Consider the following 24,300-nt stretch of genomic DNA (forward strand, 5'->3'; position numbering starts at 1 on the left):
GGACCGAGTTATCATTGTCGTTAAAATCATTAAAACAATAGCGACAAACTTGTCCATTACAAACAAGAGCGAGTTTCACTGTCGTTAGGCTCGTTAAAACATAGCGACAGGTTTGCCCGAAGGGCAAATTATGAACAAGCATATGTTATCCTCCTCAAGCTTGACAAAAATAAAGAGGTACTGGTTAGCAATGATTAGGGAAAAATTGGGAAGAAAACTTGACGAAATTCATTGGTAGCAGGTTGCTCTTTAACATGACACTTTCACTCCATCACCATGATTGAGTCAGGTTGGGTTATTCCGTTCACCGGTCATATCACCATTGGTCCTCCGTACCATCCATTTTTGGGGTTAACGCTACCGATCCATTTTCAGTGTTGCCGATATGTTCAAGATAAGTCGCTTAGAGAATTCACCAACCCAGATTACGCCTCATCTGCTGCAATACCTTCACTCTCCATTTTTCATGACCACCACCCTGAACCTTGTATCATCAGATCGTTTTCACCTCCACAAAATAATTTTCTTCGTTCCTTGTCGTAGATGTGGGATTCATTAAGTCCCTCCTATGACGAGTCACTTCTTGTCGACATCAGCTCATTATCCAAGAAGTCGAATTAGGAACAATCCTTTCAGTACTTTGAAGCTTGCATGCCTCAATGGCAAGTTTCTCACTTCCAGCGACAGGTTTACACCAATGGCCTTCGACCGAAAGATTTTGCGTGGTGTTCGACATCAACTCATGTATTAACACCACGTGAATTGTACTGCAGTACCTTAAGGGTCATTATCATTATTGGTGATTCCTCTCATGCCTATTAACAACTTACATCATTGGCTGGTAATCAGGCGATGTATTTCCATGTTCGACACCAGAACATCTTTTCACATGGATCGACTTGTACTCCGGGCAAAGATTGAACAAGTTTGAAGACCCCGGATCTAGTTTCATCCATCTGGGCTGCAATATATTTAGGAAAATAAAGACATCAAATGTACATCATAGCTGCATAAATAATCATCCAAGCCAAGGGATGATGGCTCTACCAGAATCATCAGTCTGCCACACAGACGGTTGTCTGTCCTATGTACATGAAAATGAATTTATAAAGTTGAGCATGGGAATGCCCGCCTCAGTTAGATCATGAAAATATTATGAAGATAATTTATTGTATTGTATCTTATTACAGGTCACCTTCCAGTTCGAAAAACCTCGGATCCTCATGATAAAGCATTTCACCCGACATCAGAAGATTTATGACCTCATGCTTTAGGGGGCAACTGTTATAGACATATTTGGGCACTACAACCCCAATCACATATGTCCATAAACCAAGGGCTTCTAAATCCCTAAAAGTGTTGTTTCATACCCTAAAGGAACAAGGTCAATTGATTACATCATTTCCCAGAAGTTCTCCCTGAAAAACTGCTCAGAACTGGTCAAAACTGGACCATACAGACTGCTCCATGCTGAGGGTGCGATGCATCTCACCTGTCACATGCAAAGGGTGTGATGCATACTGAAAATCCCTTCTGTAGGGTGCGATGAGTGAGAGCAGACAAATGGCAGAGGCAGTTTGCTAGGTGGAAACCCAGAGAATCTTCTAGAAACTGCTCATTTGACACTTGCCTCTTTGAATTCACCCAGGGATGAGTAAGATATCATGAAATATCCAAGTGGAACCAAGAACTATCAATGAAATGACACTAATCAAAATCCCAGAAGCTGACTCACCCACCTGCAAATATCTATATATGGATCCCTCATCCTAGAGATCCAGAGGCTGGAATTTTGTATTTTGTAAGGAAGTGTTGTTGGTTTCTCTTTGAGACATTGTATTGTTGGGTGATCTATCTTTTCATGAGGTGAAGAGGGCTTTCATGCTGGGAGTATGGCGCTGGATTAGACATCTTGGTTGTAATCCTCTCTTCTACTACTTCTATCAATAAAGCTATTTGAGTTTTCCTCCATATACTTGTATATCTCTGAATCTTGTATTTGTGTATGCATTTGTATGGTTAGTGTACATCTGATCCTATATTGTTTATGGTTATAGATCTCTATGCTTTGATGGTATTTTTTTGCTTTGACTCTACATGTGTTCTTTGAAGCAGGACAAGTGAGAAAGGAGTGGTGAAAGCTCTATCAAGGGAGAGAGGAAACAAGCAAGGAGACTAGCAAAAGACTGAGGTTGGTACTCTTTGCTTCTCTCTCATCTATCTCTCATAAAGGAAAACACAAGTAACTTTGGTTTGTTTGTTTCTAAGATAGCTACCCGTCTTAGTTGGACTAACAGCTCTGAATGGACATTAGTTTTCCCGATAACATGAAAGGCTGGTGAGGGTTTAGGAAAAATAAGTCAAGGTGAATGTAATCATATTGCAAAGCATGTCTAAATTGCAGAGGCAAAGGTAGTGTCAGTTAAGGGCCAATCATAGATACAGGTAGAGCCGTCTGAGATCAAAGGAAAGAAAAAATGGTGCAGATGGTAGTAGGTCCAGGAAGAGAGAAAGTGAAGACACTATGAAAGGAACTACACCATTGAGTACCCTAGAAGGAATAACTAACACTTGGGGCCATCATTTTGGTATACCTTTTATTTTCACTAATAGGAGGCATTACCATCATTATCATCATCATCCATAGAAGAAGAAAGAAAGGGATTATATGACAGAAGAAATTAAGAAGGCTAAACCACCCACAATTGATGGGGAAATGAGTAAATATGAAGATGTTGAATCATGGTTTCTTGGAATGAAGAAGTTGTTCAGAATCCATCAATACTTTGAGAACATGAAAGAAAAAGTGGCTATCTACAATCTGAAAGGAAAAGCGGACATATGGTGGGAAGATCTGAAAGATGTGAAAGAGAGGTTAACCTAGAATGAATTTGAATGCCTCTTCAGTGGTAAGTATCTATGAGATAGCTATTATGACAGCAGGGCGACGGATTTTTACGAGCTTAAGCTAGGACAAATTTCAAATGAAGAATACACCACTAAGTTTTTGAAATTGTTGAGATATGTGCCATATATAAAGCATGAGAATGAAAAAGTGCAAAAATTTGTCAATGGGCTACCCTTGTCATTTAGAGATCAAATTGAAATGCACGAGCCTCAAACTTTAACTGATGCCATTAAAAATATAAAGCATTGCTACAAACAATCTAAAAGAAGGCCAAAATTCAGAGGAGATTGGAAAAAAAGAACATCAATAAGGATAAAAATAAATGGCAAAAGAAAATACCGGATAAGAAGGAAGGTGTGGGCACTTCTAATGCAAGTCGTGTGAAATAGAAATTTATTCAACGGAGAAAGGTCATGTGCACCAGTTTGTGAAAGAACGACATGGAGTTGTGAGTAGATAACCATTGAGAAGTTGGAGATGTAGTGGGAATTACTGAAAAAGAGATTGTCCACATCAAAAAAATGTTGGACCTCAAATATGTAGTGCACAAGCGGCCCAAACAATGGGATAAGTAGCGTAGAGCCTACCTAGAATTTACACAACGGTGGATAATGATCAGGTAGACCACCATGCATCAATAAGTGAGATGGAAGGTAAGCTATGAAACTATATTATTCATATTTTAATGGACCCCGTTCTAATTATAGTTATGTCAGCCCAAATCTTGTGGAAAAATGCCAATTGGCTAAGAAAGCACATGCAATGCCCTGGTTGGTTCAATTAGAAAATGTGCTTTTAAACTTAATAGCATGACAAAAACAACATATTTAAATTTGTTTCCTTTCAGAGCATACAAGATTTTACTGGGCATGGATTGGTTGTATTCACAAAGGACCAAAGTTGATTTCTTTGAAAAGGAAATCAAGTGCCTGGATGAGCATGGAGAAAGGAGAGTGTTATAGGGCAAGTGAAATCCTACTTCAGTGAGGTTGATCACTACCATGCAAGTTAAACATTATTGTTGAAAGGGCTATCAATTATATGTTGTGCAAATTTACAACGATGAAAAAGTTAATAACAACATTGAGGAAGAGGAGAGTGAGACATTGAAGTGATATTATGTGTCGCAGAAGTACATGGATGTATTTCTAGTAGAGGTTCGCAGATTACCTCCTCCTAGAGAAGTAAATTTCTTTATTGAGTTGATGCTTAGAGCAGCTCCAGCATCTAAGGCACCATATTGGAAAAACACTCCATAAATGATTGAGCTAAAATTACAACTTAAGGAAATGTTGGATAAGGCTACATAAGGCAAAGTGTGTCCCCTTCAGGAGAACCATTTTTGTTTGTGAAGAATAAGGATGGTACCCTTAGAATTTGTATTGACTACGGGTAACTAAACAAAGTGAACATTAAGAACTGATATTCATTTCCATGTGTGGATGATTTATTTGACCAATTGAGAGGAGAAGCAATCTTCTCCAAGATTGACTTGAGGTCAAGGTATCATCAAGTGCGCATCAAGGAAGAAGACATCCATAAGACAACTTTCTAGACAAGATACAGGTATTATGAGTTCATGGTGGTACCCTTTGGACTTAGAAATGCCCTTTCCAATTTCATGTTTACTAAACAATGTGTTGAATCCTCATTTAGATAAGTTTGTAATTGTCTTTGTTGATGACATATTAGTATATTCAAGGAATAAAGAAGAGAATTAGGAGCACTTAGATGCAATGCAACAATTTCTAAAGGAACATAAGATTTATGCAAATCTCAACAAGTGTGACTTCTTCCAGTCACAAATACATTGCTTGGGGTAGATTGTCTCCAAGGAGAGGATATCAATTGACCTAAAAAATATCAAGGTCATTAGGGAGTAGCCAACACCGAAGAATGTGAATGAGATCAGATTATTCATGGGGTTGGCAGGCTACTACAAGAGGTTTATCAGAAAATTCTCCAAGATAGGCCATCCTATCACTTCTTTGCAGAGGAAGGGAAAGAAATTTTAAAGCACAACCAAATGCACAACAAGCTTTGAGAAATTGAAGCGGTTTCTCACTAATGCACTGGTGTTAAGAATTACAGACCTAGACAAATATTTTTTTGTCTATACAAATGCTTGCAATGAAGGGCTAGATGGGGTCATAATTCAGGAAGGACACGTAGTTTTATATGACTCATGAAAGCTAAATGAACATGAGGCAAACTATAACTCATTATTTGGAGTTAGTTTCCAACATTCATGCATTAAAGATGTGGAGTCATTACCTCCTCAGCAAGAGATTTATGCTCATGGCAGATCATGCTAGCTAAAATACTTGTTTGATCAACCTAAGTTGAATGTAAGGAAATCTCGGTGGTTGGCTATACTTAGTGAGTTCAACTTTGAGATTAAACATATCAATGGAAAAGAAATAAGGATGTGGATGCACTCAATAGGAGGATCCAAGTGAATCACCTAGCAACCATAAGTTGTTATGGGACATACCTAAAGGAGCGGGTCATAAATGCAGGACAGAGTGATGAGAAGTATTGGAAAATAAAAGAAAGACTACAACAAGGTAGTGATAATGGTAAGGATGAAGGATATCATCTCATGGATGAGGGTTTAATTAGATTCAAGAACAAAATCTATGTACAAAACAATGTTGAATTGAAGAGAATCATAATGCAAAAGTTTCATACTAAGCCATATTCTAATCACACGAGATACCAAAAGACCCTCATGGCCATCAAGAAGTTTTATTATTGACCCAATTTAAAAAGATAAGTATCTAATTTTGTGGCTAAATGCATTGAATGCCAACAATTGAAGGCTGAATGTAAACATCCAACGGGTTTATTGCAGCACATTCCCATTCCCAAATGGAAGTGGGAAGTGATATCCATGGATTTAATTACTAGGTTGCAAAGAACAGTCAGGCAACACGATGCTATTATGATGGTCGTCGACAAGTTGAGGAAAGTGGCTCATTTTGTGGCAGTCAAATCCACTAAATCGGTAAGTGAAGTGGCACATATATTCATAAAGGATATTGTGAGGTTGCATGGAGTTCCCAAGAGGATTATTCTAGATAGAGATGCCAAGTTCACTTCAAAATTTCGGAAGGAACTATTTGTAGGCTTGGGGACAAAATTAACCTTTAGTACAAATTATCATCCATATATGGATGGGAAAACAAAGAGGAAAAATACATTACTCGGAGACATTGTTATGCAACCAGCTCACAAAATAGAAGAAAGAGATAGATCAACGACTTAAAACGTAGCCTCTTCGAGGGGGCAACCTCCTTTACATTACACAAATGAATAATTCTTGGATGGTAAAAATGACAAGACCTCTTTTTTATATATAGGAGTCTAAGGGGTCACAATATAATCAGAGCCGACATAACAATAATAATGTAAGGGCACAACAATAATAATACTGGGATTGTATGGGACACAATAATAACAATATGGGGACAACATGGGCACAATAATAAAAATAAGGGTTACAATGGCAATAATAATAAGGGAATACACTAGTATTATAGGGACCTAACGTGTCCCTCTCCTTTAAAAAAGTGTTGTCCTCAACGCTTGAGTAGTTCTGGATGCTTCTGTATAAAATTCTCATCCTCCTATGTAGAATCTTTAGTGGGTAAGTTCTTCCACTTGATGAGATACTCTGAAATTTATCGATTTCGTAGCTGTTGAGTTCTTGTTTCTGTGACTGCTTCAGGCTCCAAAATAATTTTTACTTCCTCATCAAGCTCTGGAAATATTGTTTGAACTCGGAGCTTGTCACATATAACCTTCTTTAAGCATGAAACATGGAAAATTGGGTGCACTCGTGAAGATGCAGGAAGTTCCAATTTGTATGCCATAGTACCAATATTTTAAACACCTTGTACAGACCATAATACTTTGGTGATAATTTATTATCCTTCTTAGCTTTCTTGAGGGACATTTGTTTGTATGGTTGTGGCTGTAGAAATACCCAGTCACCTACATCAAAAATTCTTTCACTGCAATGTTGATCTTCCTGTTGTTTCATTCTATCCTGCACCAAAGTGAGGTTATCCTTTAAGAGTTGGAGAAATTTTTGTTTATGCTTGCTGTGATCTTCCACTACTTGAACCCTAGAATTTTCTCTTAAATATGATGTGATGGACGGTGGATGATATACATAAAGTGCCATAAATGGGGTCATTTTTGCTATAGTATGGAAGGAAATGTTATACTACCATTCAGCGAGAGGCAACCATTTGACCCATTGTGTCTTTTTATCAGATACAAAGCAACGAAGATATCCTTCCAAACATTTGTTAACTACCTCAGTTTTCCCATCAGATTGAGGATGATAAGATGAGCTATGAGCTAACTGAGTACCCAAGCAAGAAAATAATTGTCCAAAAATTTCCAGTGAAAATGGGATCTTTGTCACTTACAGTTGGCTTAGGGGGTCCTGGCCTAGGTTCAGAGTTTGTTGCGCAAACCAACAAATCCCTACACTACTGGCCATTTTGGCAACAACCTGCGTAGTGCAGGCTATAGTCTCACTCGAAGCAATATGGGGGGATGTAAGAACCAAGTTTCTACATCCAGAGACTAGAGTAATGTCTTCCAACGCCTCAGATCTGCCTTCATGCAGATCGATAAACTCTTAGGGAACATTACTGGAACTCTGTTAAAACAATCTTCAGACCTTTGCGAAGGTCTACAATTAGTCTTTGTGGACCTTTAACAATCAACTTATCCACTTACACGCATCAGAGAACAACCCTAAATTAGTGTTCACACATATCCACTTAAGTTATTAGTAAACATAACAGAGTTCATCAGGGTCTTCACAAAAGTACTTAAACATGGATTGCATACATCATTAAGACTTATTCGAGAGAATTGCACAACATTCAATCAATATTCCATAAAACACATTATTCATTGACAACATATAACATTAACAGAGATAAATAGAAATATGCAAGAATTCTTCGGAAACTGTCTTTATTGATCTTCAATTCAAGGTTACAGACTCAAAACCGCCTTGTGCACTTAGTTGCAGGGGTCCGTGCACTTAGCTGCGGACTCTACCTAGGCCTCCGCGCACTCATCTGCAGAGCCTTTCTTCTATCTTACCCACTTCTCTTCACTATCACTTCCCTTCGCTTATCATCAATTACTACCAAAAACATCATCTTGCCTTAGACTTTCTAAGACACACCTATTTATAGCCTTTTTCATACAATTCCATGGTCTGCAGACCATGGGTGGATCTCAAACTGACTCAAATTTTACATAAAACAAGGGTTAAGCCCCTTTGACTCCTACTCATCTAAGCACTCTACATCCACAAATCACGAAGACTTTACATTAATTACAAAATTGTATAAAAACTTGGGTTATCTTAACTACAAAACTGACCCAAGGGACCCCATCCCAATAGGCCCCCAACCCAAATATCGTGACTCACCCTCGAGTCACTCTATTGGTGCTGCGATCTTACTACAAAGACCTCCCAACTCCACCTGGATCACTACAACTTTGGTAGCGCTCTACGTTACTTCCTACTTAACTTCCTCAACCAATTTTCTGTGGCTGGTCCTTCTACGACCAACATCATCGTCTATTGTGTTTGCTGCAACCCTTTAAGCTTATCATGAATAATAGTTGTGACTTGATAAGCCTCCTCTAACCAAGGCTGCAACCTAGCCTTTAGCAAGGCCTCCTTCTTTTGTGCTTCCTCCACTTGTGCTAGGAGCTACTTTCCTTCCCGTGACTTAGCAAGGCACTACGCTGGTGCTATGGAGTGCGTAGTTGCCTTGAATTCATCATATTTCCATTGCAGCTCCCTTACCTCTGTGTTCAATGTCTGCAGGTTCGGATCCTCTTGCAGATTGGTCACTAGATCCATAGCCTGCTCAAACAATGTCGCACAATCAGTGACTGTGGCATCCAAGGTTTCCATGCCTTCCTTTATCGCGACTCCGTGCTGCTCCCAGACCTCAGGGAGAGTTGTGGGCTTCAAATTTAATTGTAACTCTATAATCTTCATGTTGAGCTCAAATGTGACTCGACCAACCTCTGCTTTAGCCTCGCACACACCAACAGCTAATTTTCTGATTTTGGCTTCTAGCTGTGCATCCTCTAGGATGTGAAGTTCAGGCACAATCTTGCATACCTCTGCTACTGCTGACTCCAGACTGGAACTACACATTTGAAGTGCCTCCTTTTCCATCAAAGCCTGTGTATTTTTAGTGAACATTTGCTCATTGTTCACTTTGTACTCACTGATAAGGTTGAAGGCGCATTGCTCCCTGGTTCTCAATTCATCTTCCACCCCTGTATGTAGCACATGGAGGGTCTCGTTGGAGAGCACCGCTATATTCAGTCCTATGTTCTTGATTGTACTTAGGATAATGCGATCATCAACATACTTTGCGCAAATAGACCCATCAGGTAATGGTATGGTTTTGAGATCTGGGGTCCTTACCAGTGTTGATGCTTGGCTTGTCCCAGGTGTCAGGCTCGCTTGTCCAGTGCCCACCTATATTTTTCTTGCTTGGATCTATAGCTCACGTAGATCCTTTTGGACTCTCCCTAACATCTGTATGTAACACTGCTCAAACTGTTGCATCACTTCCGTGGTGGTGTCCCGCATTTTATGCCCGATATCATCAATATTACCCTTTGTTAACACCATGGGATCACGTTGTGACTTATCCAATTTCTGCTTCTTCCTTGTACCACCCCGCTGCTTCTTGCCACGTCTCTTCAAAATAAATGGGGTGTTATGCCTCTCATTCCCTCCATCGCCTTGTCCTGAAAGTTCTTCCTCCTCTGTTTCCAACGAAGGTGACTTGTCATCCTTTTGTGACTCGTGTCATTCTTGTTCCACTTGCTCCTTGGCATCATGTTCTTGTTCCACCAGAGCCTTTTCTGTGACTTCCTTCTTTTTCTGGTCTGTGAGTGTACATGCAACTTGCTTAGCTGCCTCCTTTCTTTTTTGTGCAGCAGAACTTCCAACGTCCGTGCTTGTTCCAACATGTAAGTCTGACGGGGGGCGCCATTCTGCAGGTCATTTCACAACAACCTCTTGCACATCCATTTCTATCACCAAATAGGGAAACTCGTGGCATTTCTTCTATGGATCTTTCTACCCCTACATATATACCTTGTGGAAGTCAGCCTTGAATGCCACTTAGGTTGATAGATGCATGAAAAAGGTTGGGGACAACCTCAGATTTGGTTAATGGCCATACGGACAGAAATTTCCATGATAACCTAGAATATCTTCATCTCAGTAATCTGCGCGAGATCCTTTGTAGACCATAAGGAAGCGAATTGCGCTGCCTCTGGAAATCCTTCCTTGAGCGAAGGAAATTGGCTATCCTCTATAAATTCCCATGCAATGAGAACAATCGAAAACAATAACCAAGTGTAGTGGAATGGCTTGGTTTCATCCTGGGCTTTGCAGCAATTTGCGAGGAACTCCTGATAGAGGTATCTTTCCTAATTAAATTGTACGCATTTCGTGCACTGTGCAACCAGGGAGACTACTAGCACCAGAACTTCATCTACGTGGAATTTTCACATCACCTTCCCTTCTAGAATCTAGGAAGCTAATTGAACTATCAGGTATGTTATAGAAATAGTTGAATACCCTCGTGACTTCTTAATAAGGTCATAATCCCTCTTCATCCGTTCTGTGAGGTCTTTTTCCCAGTCTTTCCACCAAACTCCTTGGTCGGGTTCGTGCCTTTATAAGGTAGGTGCGTGATTCTGTGAATGAGCATGTCTGTAATGGGTATAGGCCCTCCCAGCCATAAACAACCATCATGTACCAATGTGAGTAGCTGGCACACACATATCGTATTAATGGGGGTGCGGTGATAATGGGGTAGCCGCAACAGATTGAGTAACCCTGAGTGCTCCACACCACAGACCCATTCCTCTATTTCCAACGCTATAACACCTGATTTTTCATAATAGACCCTTCTCATATACTTATTCATCACCAAGTGTGGAAATTTAACGTGATTTAAGAGGTCCCAATCCTCCATTTTCAATAGCGGGATCTGCGCGAGCCGTCGACCTCGAAAAGGGACTTGCTTAGGTAGCAAGGGTGTAGATATGGTGAACTTCTTAGAATCCAGGTCCTTCAAGACCTTTGTTTTTCCCTTCCACAGAGGGATATATTGAGGTAGCCTTGTTATAGTTTCCACTCCTTCAGTGTCAATATCTTATGTTCCCTGGGATTCTTCTGCCTCCAAGTCTAATACCTTCTCCGACTGCTTATATTTATTCTGTTTTGCCTGGGTTTCCGTATGCTTTCTTGGGGAAGTGCGGACTAGCACTGGCTTCTTCTTCTTGTCCTTCTTTGGTTTGGTTGGTTGGGTTTCTCTAGTAAGGGCAGGCTTTGGCCTAGGCGACCTCGACGCCATAGGAATAGGAGCTGAAGCTTCCATATTTACAACTTCTAGGGTAGCGGTCTCAAAAGAAACATCACCAGTACTAATGATTTCAACAGGACTTGGTGCAGCCATTTTATCAAGAATAAAATTCTGGTTTATTGCATCCAACTCAGAAAATGCAGGGCTCGCAACAAAATCCTTCCAAAACACTCAACTCATAAGTGACAGACAATGAAATTCACTAACAATTATGAGAGTGCAAAGTGTTCTCTATTGGACTGGAATGTGTAATTTATAGGGAGTTTTGAATTCAAATCCGGCTGTTCCCCTCAAATTCTGACAATAAATGTTGTTTTGGTGGCAGATCTTCAAATATTTTTTCCTTAAATGCCGCCACCCCGGTCCACTTAACCATCTTCTGGACGTAAAATCATGAACAATGACTTCAACTATCACTTTCCTGTTGTGCTGCGTGACACCTTCCTCTATAGCACAAATTCACAGGTTTCATCTTTGTCACTTTCCATGCAGCTTGCTCGCTACATTGTCCTCCAAATTGGGCAGTGTAATTTATAGTCTTTTGCTCCCTTGCAACTGCCTGGAGCGCTAAGACTATCCTGCTATCATATAGTCATTGTGAAGGATTCCCTATATACAATTTCAACCTGCTCCCATTGACTCTTCCGAGGAAGGGTTCCCCATTCAGCTTCATGAGCTAAACTACGCCTCCATCTGTAATTTCTTTGAAAATATTTGGCCCTAACCAATGCATCTAGAATTTACCTGGAAATTTAGTGAATTTACTATCATATAACAAGACAATATCATTTACCTTGAAAGTGTGAAGCTTGATATGGTGATCATGCCGTGCTTTTTCAAGTTCCTTTTGTACTTTTTAATGCAATATTTCCAAAAATCGATCTTCTTCGAGCTCCATCAACTGCGCGAGCCGTTCCTCGAAGGCCTCATGATCCACCATACCCGTCAGGTTTCTATGTGCAAACTGGGCATAATGTACTCCATCGACAATACACCTTTGACCCCATATACTAATCGGAATGACATTTGCCCTGACAACATCTTACAAGTAGTCCTATAAGCCCATAATACTTGTAGGTACGTGCATGTCCCAGTAATTTCGCTGTGCGTTGCAGATCTTCGTCAGAGCATTCTCCAAAATCTTATTAAGGGCTTCAATGACTCCATTGGCCTACAGGTGATACGGTGTACTCCTCTAATGGTAGACCTAGAATTCTTCAGTCAATGCACTGATCGTTTCATTCATAAAATGTGTACCTCTATCACTCATCAACACTTTCAAGCAGGGAAACTTTTAAGGATGGAAATTTATTTTAAAGTTTAAAATCATCAACGAATCTCACTAGTATATAATTATGCAATTTTTTAAAAAATTGACAATTTTTTTGTAAAAGTATTCAAATTTCTAATAAGTTTATATAGTATCCATATAAAATTTTGGCGATTTTTAAGGTAAAACAATTTTATACTATAAAATTTGGGCAAATAATTTTTATAAAAAATGGAAATTAATGAATCATTTTTTGGAAAAAGCATGGAAAATTAGCCCACTTTCGAATATTAGCCCCTAAAATTTTCCCTGCTTTCGGGTAGCCAAATTTGGTTAAGGCATACTCAAATAAAAACTTTGCTGCCATAGCCCCTGTACAATCCTTAACCAACTGTGCTTCCACCCATTTGGTTAGATATTCCATCACGGTGATAATATAGCGTGCACCCATTTTCTTTCCTAGGGGCTGAATTGGCCCAAAAAAACCAAACGCCCACTTCTCAAATGGCTGCAAAGATACTTGAGGATGTAATGGAAACTCATTCCTTCACGATGGTCTGTCAGTTCTTTGACATGCATCACATGCCTTAAAATATGCCTTGGAATCCTTGTGTAGTGTTGGTCACCATAGGCATGCGCGCAAAATCTTCTACGCAGTTCCCTTGCTTGCATAATTACCTCCCGCAGCTCCCCCATAAGCTTCAAAGAGAATGCTATCTTGATCAAAATCCGACACATATCTTTGCAATATTTCATCAGCACCCATCTTATACAAATATCCCACAATAACTGAAAAATATATTGTGCACATTACTAATTCCTTCTTTTGCTGACTTGTATATCCTTCTGGTGCCATCCCCATAGTAAAAAAGTGAATGATGTCTGCAACATGATTATCTGCTATGCGGACCACAAAGTGTTGTACATATAGCAACCATTCCTCCATATTATTAGGCTCCTCTCCTGTTTCAATCCGTGATAGATGATCAGGTCCCACATTTAACCTCCTTGGGTTCACAATGACTTCAAAGTCATACTTCTGAAATAATAGCAACCATCTACAGATCTTCCTCCCAACATAGGCTTATTGACCATGTACTTCAAGGCAGAATGATCTATGTAGATTTTGAAATGCCCTCCTAATAGATAACGCATGAATTTCTGAAGTGTGTACACCATGGCCAATCCTTTGCGCTCAATCATTGAAGAATTCTTCTCGGCCTTTGATAACTTCCTACTGGTGAAGGCTATAGGATGGTCCATTTCTCCTTCACTGGCCTGTGTTAACACTACACCTAATGCAATGCAAGAAGCATCCACATGTACGTGAAACTCATTTTTCCAATTAGGGAATACCAAGATCGATGCAATGACCATCTTTTCTTTCAATACGTCTAAGTTACGCTGACATTCTTTGTCCCAACAGAATGATGCGTCCTTCTTCAACAGTTTCTCCATGGGTGTAGTAATTTGAGCATAAGCTTTGATAAATTTTCTATAATATCTCGTATGTCCCAGCGTCTCATGCAACTGCTTGACGTTCCTTGGGGCCTCCAAATTCACAATCATTGCAATATTTGCAGGGTCCACCATCAATCCTTTCTTTCAAACCACATGACTCAGCAAGATCCCAAAGGGAACACAAAATATGAATTTCTTCAAATTCAACGTAATCTTGTATATGCGACATGTATCCAACATCAAGCGCAAACTTGTTACATGGCGCTTTACTAATCCAAACACTATCCAATCATCAAATTATACTTCTAGGAACTTATGAATGAACTCTTTGAATGCTGCTATGACTACGTGGGAAAATATCGCAAGCGTATTCCTGAGTCCAAACGACATCACAGTGTATTGAAAACAACCCCATTCCATTGTGAAGGTTGTTTTGCTCCTATCCTCTAGCACAATCTTAATCTGACGATACCCGGAAAACCCATCAGTAAAGGAATAGGCCTCCTGCCCTCCAAATTTGTCTAACACTTCATCTGTAAACGACGTTGGGAATGGGATGTGGACACACGCATCATTAAGCTTCCATAGATCTACGCAAATACTTATTTCATGCTTTTTCTTCTTTTCTTGAACCACCATCGGGCTCACCCAATCAAATTCTTCAACTGGTTTTATGATGCGTGCCTCCAACATCTTATCCAACTCTTGGCGCACCTTTTCCTTGTATTTAGGATTAAGGTGATACAACCTCTGTTTAATAGGCTTCACGTTCGACTTCAGAGTGATCTTCATAATGACCAAATCACCAATTATGCCCTTCTTCCTTGTACCACGATTATGCCCTTCCATAAATGTAGTAGCAACTGTATTGGCTTTAAATGGATGAGATAATGCACAGAAGTGTGCATACTTGGTAAGTCTATCAACTACCACCATGATGACACTCTTTCCTTCGAACTTGAGTAAACCTGTGATAAAATCCATTGAAAACCCCTCCCAATGTTGAATTGGAATGGATAAAGGTTGTAATAGACCTGGGGTATTAATTGTCTCAACTTTATTTTGTTGGAAAACCAAACATTCTGCCACAAACTTTTGAATATCAGATTTAAGGCCATCCCAGAAAAATTCCTTCTTAACCTTGTGGTAAGTTTTTAAAAATCCTGAGTGCCCTCCTAAGGGAGATGTGTGTGATTCCCTAAGAATCTTTTGTTTGAGTTGGGAATTCTTACAAAGGTATAAGTGATCTTTGTACCATAACAGATCATTTTCCAGCTAAATGTATTAGATGTACTGGGATCTTGCTGCAACTTTTGAATGAGTACCCACACTTCTTTGTCATTCTTCCATTCATACATCGCTTCGTTTATCCAATCTGGTTGGGTAATAGAAATGGCACAACACAATGCTTCCACATCCTCATCATTTCTTGAGAGTGCATCTACAACAACATTTTTCTTTCCTTTTTTATAGATGATTTCAAAGTCATAGCCCAACATCTTCGTGACCCATTTTTTCTACTCTTCTGAAGATAATCTTTGTTCTGAAAAGTATTTAAGACTATCATGATATGCTTTTACCTTGAAGTGTCTTCCCATTAGGTAAGGTCACCATTTCTTAAGTGCATGTAGTATTGCCAACATTTCCTTCTCATAAATAGCCTTGTTTAAATGTTTTCCTTTGCTTGTAAGAATTTCTAAAGAAATGGGTCTTTCTTCTTGCATTAAAATAACACCAATTCTATTTCCTGAGGCATCACATTCCACAATAAAGGTTTTTGTGAAGTCTGGCGTAGCTAAGATGGTGCTTGGCACATTGCCTCTTTAAGATATTCAAAGGCCTTCGTTGCTTCTGGAGTCCAAGAAAATGCATCTTTCTTCAATAATGTTGTTAGAGGTGCCACTATTATCCCATAATTCCTAACAAGCTTGCGATGATACTCTATCAACCTGAGAAATCCTCGTAGATGCTTTATGGATGTGGGGATTTTCCATTCCCTAATGGATTTAATTTTTCTAGGGTCTACCTTAACACCTTCATGAGATACAATATGACCCAAATATTCCACCTCTTTGTACTCTAAAGAAACATTTGGAGGTTTTTTTATATAATTGTTTCTCCTCCAATAGTTTGAGCACTCTATCGACATGTTGAACATGATCTTTCCAAGACTTGTTGTAGATTAGTATATCATCAAAAAATACTAACACAAATTTTCTAAGGAAGGGTTTGAAAATGGAATTCACCAAACCTTGAAATGGAGAAGGTGCATTGGCAAGGCCAAAAGGCATGACCAAAAATTCATAATGACCCTCATGAGTTCTAAATGTTGTTTTCAGAATGTCTTCAGTCTTCATTTTGATATGATGATATCCTGAACGAAGGTCTAACTTGGTGAAGTAAATTTCTCTGTGAAATTCATCTAATAATTCATCAATGACAGGAATGGGGAATTTATCTTTAATAGTGAGCTTGTTGAGCTCCCTATAATCCGGACACATGCGCCATGATCCATCCTTCTTGTTCACCAATACTACTGGAGCAAAGAAAGAAATTTGACTAGGTTGAATTAACCAGTCTCTAGCATTTCCGCAACCATACATTCAATTTCACTCTTTTGGGCATATGGATATATGTAAGGCTTGATGTTTGGAGGAACACTCCCTGGAATCAAATGAATAGCATGATCATGATCACAAATAGGTGGGAGGCCTTTGGGAGTCTCAAATACCCTGGAATGATTGTCCAATACATTTTGGAGATCTGGAGAAATAGATGATTCCAATGTGGGAACCTCTAGCGAACATAATTGTGCAATTACACCTCGTTGTTATTTATTTAGAAGATTTGTCATGCCATTAGAGCTGATTATATTTCCCGGTTTCCTTGTGATACCCCTTAATTCAACTTTCTTTCCTTCTAAAACAAATTTCAAGAAAATTTCTTGAAAATTAAAAGTTATCGTACCCAAAGATTGTAGCCATTGGACTCCTAGTACAACATCAACACCATCCATTGGAATGGAAAGAATTGGACTATTCAACACATATTCTCCCATTGATAGCTTGATATTATGGCACTTTCCAGAGAAATTTATGGTTCCTCCATTTGCAACCATCACTTGACACTCTGGTGCTAGATATAGGAATCAATTCAATTCCTTGGCTATCTTACAATGAATAAAATTATGGATACTGCCCATATCAATCAACACTATTACCTTTTTCTTCTTGATATGTCCTTCTATCTTTATAGTTTGAAGAGTGGTAATTTTGGCCAATGCATTACAAGATATGGTCAGATTCACTTTTTCCTTCTCTAGGGTTTTTTCCTGGTGTGTATCCTCTTCTTTTTGATGTTTCTTGTTCCTTTTCTTCCTCCTCTTCACAATCGATGTAAAATAATTTCTTCTCAGCACACTTATGACCTTTAGTTTTCTATCACAATTGTAACAAAGCCCTTTTTCTCTTTTTTCTTCCAATTATTGTGGTGTCAACCTTGTAGGTTGTGGAAGGCTAGAGACAACAATACTTCCATCTTTATAGTTGTGAGTGGTAGGCTTCCTTGTTGCCATAATTTTGCTTTCAATTTTTCTTGCCAAATTGAATGCCTTCTCTAATGAATCAGGTTCCCAAAGGTGAACCTCATGTTGGATGTTATCCTTTAAAGTCCCTATGAACACATCAATCCTATGCTCCTTTGGAATATCTTTTACCCTTATATTTAATTTTTGGAAGTCCTCAATGTGCTCCACCATTGAACCCTTTTGCTTGAGATTTATCAATTGGTTAAAGAAGGTGTTTCTTTTTGTATCCTCATATTGTGCTATCATTTATTCCATACAAATTTCCCAAGTGACAATTTGTTTACGAGAGCAAAGCCATTGATACCATACAAACTGATTGGGTTCCAAATATAAAGTTGCAATGCGTACCTTTTGTGTACTTTACACATTATGGAGATTGAAATATTGCTACATCTGTAGTATCCATGTTACGAAATCCTTGCCATGACACTTCCTCATATCGATATTTGGAACATAGTTGGTATTTAATCCAACGTTAGAGTCTATGATATCATGACTAACATTTATTTTGTTCTCATCACGAGTTTCCTTTACTACCCTTTCACCATTAGTAAGCATTTCTTGTAGCAACTTTGTCAAATCTATCTTCAAATCTTCCATGTTTCCTTTGAGTTTTGATTCTATACCATCCATATTAGCTTCCATGCCATCCATATTAGCTTCCATTCCATTCTTTAAACCATCCATCTTAGCTTTAGTTACTTTTTGTGAGAGCGAAATTTGTTGCACTTGGTCTCGTAATTTTGATATATCATGTTGCATTTCTTCATGTGTCATAGTAGAGATTTCAGATTGCTTACTAGGTGTTTCCATTTTCTTTTTTTGGGTCATAAATGAATGATAATTATGCTTCACAATGCCCTTTGAATCACTTTAAACTACTTTGTCAAACAAGACTTATGAAAATTTAAAAAAAAACTACACACCTTTTTTTTTTGTTTTCTGCTTTATATGAGCTTGATCTTGAAATGATTGTCACTCTATAATTTCAGATCTCCAAATTATGAAATTTTGGATTGTGATAGCCCTCTGAGTCTTCTTTCCAACCCAACAATTCTGATTGAAATTGGATTCCTTAAGAAATAGTTATGTCCAATCTCCCGCGATGACCTAATTATAGATTGTTTCAGTAGAGCGAACTTGTACGACGTGCCACATGTCACTGTTTCAACCTTAGGTTCTAAAAATCATACCCCATAAAGAAAAGTTTGTCTGCTTTTTGTATTTTTTTATGAAATTTGAATGATATGCTCATAGAGAAAGTTATGACGATTTTCCCAAGGTGACTTGTTTGAGATCCAATTTAGGAGCTTGCAAAAACCCTAACTTCCTCAGTTCATATCTCCGAAATTATAGTGATACAAGATCTGAAATTTGGTCATGCGGTTCATCACGATTTCATCTCAAATGGGTTTTAATTACAAATCTTGAAGATTTGTAGAATGTTTTTTATAGCGAACATGCCACGATGGCCTGTTTGAAGCAGTGAAACCCTAGAATCCAAAGCTCTGATACAAATTGTTATGCAACCAGCTCGCAAAATAGAAGAAAGAGATAGATCAACGACTTAAAATGTAGACTCTTCAAGGGGGGAAACTCCTTTACATTACACAAATGAATAATTCTTGGATGACACAAATGACAAGACCTCCTTTCTATATATAGGAGTCTAAGGGGTCACAAGATAATCAGAGCCGACATAACAATAATAATGTAAGGGCACAACAATAACAATAAGGGGTATAATGACAATAATAATAAGGGAATACACTAGTATTATAGGGACCTAATAGACGTGTTGAGGATGTATGTGAAGCACTAGCCATGGAAGTGGGAAGAGTATCTTGTAGTACATTGCAAGTTGGTGCTTGCACATTTTCGAGATTAGTGCCTTAGTTAGGTTGTAGCCTATTGTAACTAATTGCAAACACATCTTAGGGGTGGTTACCTCCAACTGGTCAGTGCCTGTAGATATATGTAAATGAATTGAAGAAGAAGAAGAAGAAGAATTTTTTGGTTTTCTCCCATAAGGGTTTCCACATAAAAGCTTGTGTCCTCTTGTGTTAATGGCTTATTGATGCATGGTTTCATTTATTATTATGATGCAAACTGTTATGGTACACTACTACATGATTATTTATTGATTAAATGTTTTGGAATGATAAGTTTTCCATTATAGTAATATACCCACAATCCCCCCTTTCTTAATTGATCTTTGGTCTAAAACGTCGTATCAAAGTAGGTGCCTTAAGGAGAAATTAACTAGTAGAAGTTGGATCTGAGGAGTCTTGGCAACATGGATCCATATGCAAATTCTGTCATGCTTTTTGTTGGGCGCGGGATCCCCCAAGGGCAGCTTTGGGCCTTAAAGCCCATATTTTGTTCCAACTTTTGTAATCCAAATGTAAAGACTCCACATTTTGTGGTCGCGGAGCGCGTAGATGTTAAAGAGTCATACGGTTGTCTGCCCTTATTTTGATAATGTAATGTCAGTTGTAAAAGATCTACTCATGATCCACGGACCAGGGGATTGTATAAATAGAGTGAAGCTCTAAGTAGTTAAGAGACACGAAGAAATCAATGATCGAAGATGTATGAGAGATAGCTCTGAAGTAGAAGTCTAAGTTTTGGGTCATAGGGTAGGTAGAGGCTCTGCAGCTGAGTACGCAAACCCCTGCAACTGAGTGCGCAGGGCGAGTCGAGTCTGTAATCATTTGGAATAATCAATAAGGAGAAGTATTCTATAATTTATGTGTCTTTAGTTCTTATTTATGCATTTGTTATATTGGGTATGAATTTCACTTCTAATGCTTATATGATGCGCGAATGTGTATAACTGCGCGAATGTGTATAACTGTATTGGTTAAGTGAAAGCAATTAAGAACATCTGTTTACGCAAGCTAACTAAAATTGTTAATAAGAAAGTAAGATACTTAGCTTAGTTTGGGGAGATATCACAGTTCGCTGCCCTAGTAGCGCGAAAGCATAATAGCTGCTGGTTAGGGCTGCGTGGAAGCTGATTGTAACATTTCGCGAAGGTACTGAAGGGTAGAGTAGAGGGATAAGAAACCTACATGAAGGCAAGTATAGTTGAAATAAACCAACATCACAACCATCTCAAGGGCGCAGAAACTTGGTTCCAGTATCCCCCCATACTTCTTTGGGTAAGACTTCAGTCCACACTCCGCGAGCTGATGCCAAAAGGGCCGGTAGTGTAGGGATTTGTTTGGCTAACTAACGTTGAACCTGGGTCAGGCCCCCACAAGCCAACAAATGGTTCTGTTGCTGGGACCGGAATCTACTTGAGAGATGTGTGATGTCATATCACTGGTATCCAACTAAGAAATAAATTGAAGGTTGGTTGGATAGAAGGATTCACGAGTTTGCGGCACAAGAAAACAGAAACCCGCAACTGTCAAAAGAACAGTGGTTGGACCAATACATGTATATGGAGATCCACGAAATATTTTTCATGTATTTCCCTACTGAGCTATATGAGGCTAAATTAATATTTCCCTACTGAGCTATTCATATTTTTCATGTACGCAGAGGCCTAGAAGTCCGTAGCTGAGTGCGTGGACCCCTGCAATTGAGTGTGCAGGGCGAGTCAAGTCTGTAATCATATGGAATTATCAAAAAAGAGAAGTATTCTATAATTCCTGCATCTTTAGTTCCTGTTTATGCATATGTTATATTAGGTATGAATTTCACTTCTAATTCTTATATGATGTGCGAATGTGTATAACTGTATTGGTTAAGTGAACGCAAGTAAGAACATCTGTTTACACAAAGCTAACTAAGATCTATTAATAAGATAAGTAAGATACTTAGCTTAGTTTGGGTAGATATCACAGTTCACTGTCCTAGCAACTCGAAAGCATATTAGCCCCTGGTTAGGGCTGCATGGAAGCTGATTATAACATTTCGTGAAGGTACTGAAGGGTAGAGTAGAGGGATAAAAAACCTGCATGAAGATAGGTATAGTTGGAATAAACCAACATCATAACCATCTCAGGGGTGCAAAAACTTGGCTTCCAGCATCCCCCCATACTGCTTCGAGTGAGACTTCAGTCCGCACTCCGCGGGCTGATGCTGAAAAGGCCAGTAGTGTAGGGATGTGTTTGGCTAACTAACGCTGAACCTAGGCCAGGCCCCCACAAGCCAACACTTATGGAAATTGAGTTGGAAGAGTTCAAAAGGAAGTATGGAATCTTGTCAAAGCAACTAGGAGAAAAGTAAAAGTAGCTAGGTGAAAAGGAAAAGTAGCTGGGAGAGAGGGAAAAGCAGTTAAGAGAAAGGGATAATGAAATTGTCCTCCTCAAAAATGATATAGATGTAGCAAGATAGTAAACAAAGGAAAATCGTGAAGGAATCTAGACCAAAATAAGTAGCAAAGAACAATCATCTAGGTAACACACATTATTTCATGGTTATTTTTATATACATTATACATTTATTCATAAGGCGGTTTATTGTAGCTATTAAAGTAATCCTTCTAGAAGAATGTTTGGTAAAAGTGGAAGAAACCATTTTCAAAGTCATATCAAATGCTTTAAATGTCATAATTTTGGACACAAGGCCAATGACTATAAAATTAATCAAAGAAAGGAAGGGTGACCCCCTAATATGTAGAAGAATAAAGAAGAAAGGTGTGGTCTCATGCTATATGCTCAAAATCAAGAAAATAAATGGTACGATGATAGCTCCTTCTCAAGGCACATAACAAGTGATCAAAACAAGATTATCAATCTCAAGGATATAGGCAAAGGTAAGGTGATCCATGGAAATAATGCATCTACAAGAATCATAGGGAAAGGAATTGTCAGCATTGATAATGGAAGGACCAAAGCTCAAGATTTCCTATATGTCAAAGGATTGAAACATAATATTTTAAGATGTTAGTCACAATGTTTTCTGCAAAGCATGTCAATTTGAGAAGAAAACCAGAGTCTTCTTTAACAAAAAAGAATATTCAACATCCCAGCCATTGGAAATTATTCACATAGATATTTGTGGGACAACCAAGACACATGCTCTAAAAGGATAAAAGGCTATTCATGTTATTTGTAGATGATTTCACAAGAATTACTTGGGTTAGTTTTCTTAAAGAAAATTTTAAGTTTTTGAGAAATTCAAGAATTTCAAGGCTCTTGTTGAAAATGAAATGGATTTAGAGATCCAATGTCTAAGGATAGATAGAGGAGGATAATTTACCTCCCATGAATTCAATGAATTTTGTGAACATCATGAAGCTAGGAGGCACTTCACTATCGCAAAAATATCTTAGTAGAATGGTGTCATTGAGATGAAGAACAAAATAATTTAGGACATGGAAATATATCTTCTTTTTTAAGATCAGTTGTTATATTTTTTTGGGGGAGAAGCAATAAATACAATTGTATGCATATTGAGCAGGGCTCAAATCATAACAAAAAGAACTAAAACTCCCTATCATCTATGCTAAGGAAGACTTGTCATAATTAATTAGGAAGCAAATGTTACATCAAAGTGAATGAAGAAAGACTTGGTAAATTTGAAGCCAAAGGTGATGAAGGAATCTTCCTAGGATATTCATATGGAAGTAAGGGTACATGTGTTATAGCAAGAGAACACGAGAAGTCATTAAAAACATTGATGTGAAAGTAGATGAATCACTGCCTCATAATGAATTTCTTGTTCAAGCTCAACCTAATCCTACTATCTCCCAAGAATCTGCATCAAAAGAACAAGAAGATGGGGGAAACGAGGGGTAGATATTGGGGAAATCCTAGTCACATTTCTTCCCTGGTTTGTGTCATTGAATGGTGTTTTGTTGCTTATGTCACCTCGCCCCTCTTATTTGGTTCCCATTGTCTCTCTTGGTTGTGTGTGTTTGAGCGTTGTTCCTCCTCATCGAAATCATCGCTGTTGTGATATAGCTTCTCTGTTGACTTGGAAAATGCAACTATTTTCCTTTGGCTGCTATCACCTCCTCCCATGCAAGTTACTATGGGTTTCTTCAGTTTTGGTCTGCTGTTTTCTACCTTGATGCTGGTTTGCACTTCAGATTTTGTGTTTTTTCATTGCCACTTGTTTTTGTTTTGTTGGTTTGCTTTGCTGCCTCCATCGCCACTACTTTTGTTGCTTGTGAGTGTTGTAGGTTTTATCCAGAATGGGTTTGAAGATGTTTTTCCTTGAATCTATTCTCATTCCAACAATTGTGGTTTTGCATTGTCAATTCACTTTGTTTTCCACTCTCTGCTCACTCTTCCACTACTCGGGGTTTCGATCTGCTGATTTCCTTGACAATGAACTTTTGAGTTGGATTTTGGTTGTCTTGTTGTCTATATTTTAGTTTTGGGCCTATACCAGAGTTTTTTCCTTTGTATTGAGGTCAAGAGGATCTCCAGTTTTCTAGAGGGCTCCTTGTTAGATATTTTGGACATTGTGCTTCTTGCCTTTGTTTTGTTGGATTGTATTTTCTCATGTTTTCCATGGTAGGGCATGGGAAAATCCTTATTGAATACAAACTATGATGTGTATATTTAAAAACAAAAATGAAAACAAAGTCAAAACAAAAAGATGAAGAATTTGAAGAAAATTAAAGAGAGGAAGATGAACCTTTGCACACAAAGACTCCATCTAGATATGT

This window comes from Pinus tabuliformis, chromosome X, assembly GCF_031772625.1.
Source record: "Pinus tabuliformis cultivar Carrire ecotype Pingquan chromosome X, CPIR1, whole genome shotgun sequence".
NCBI classification, from domain to species: domain Eukaryota; kingdom Viridiplantae; phylum Streptophyta; class Pinopsida; order Pinales; family Pinaceae; genus Pinus; species Pinus tabuliformis.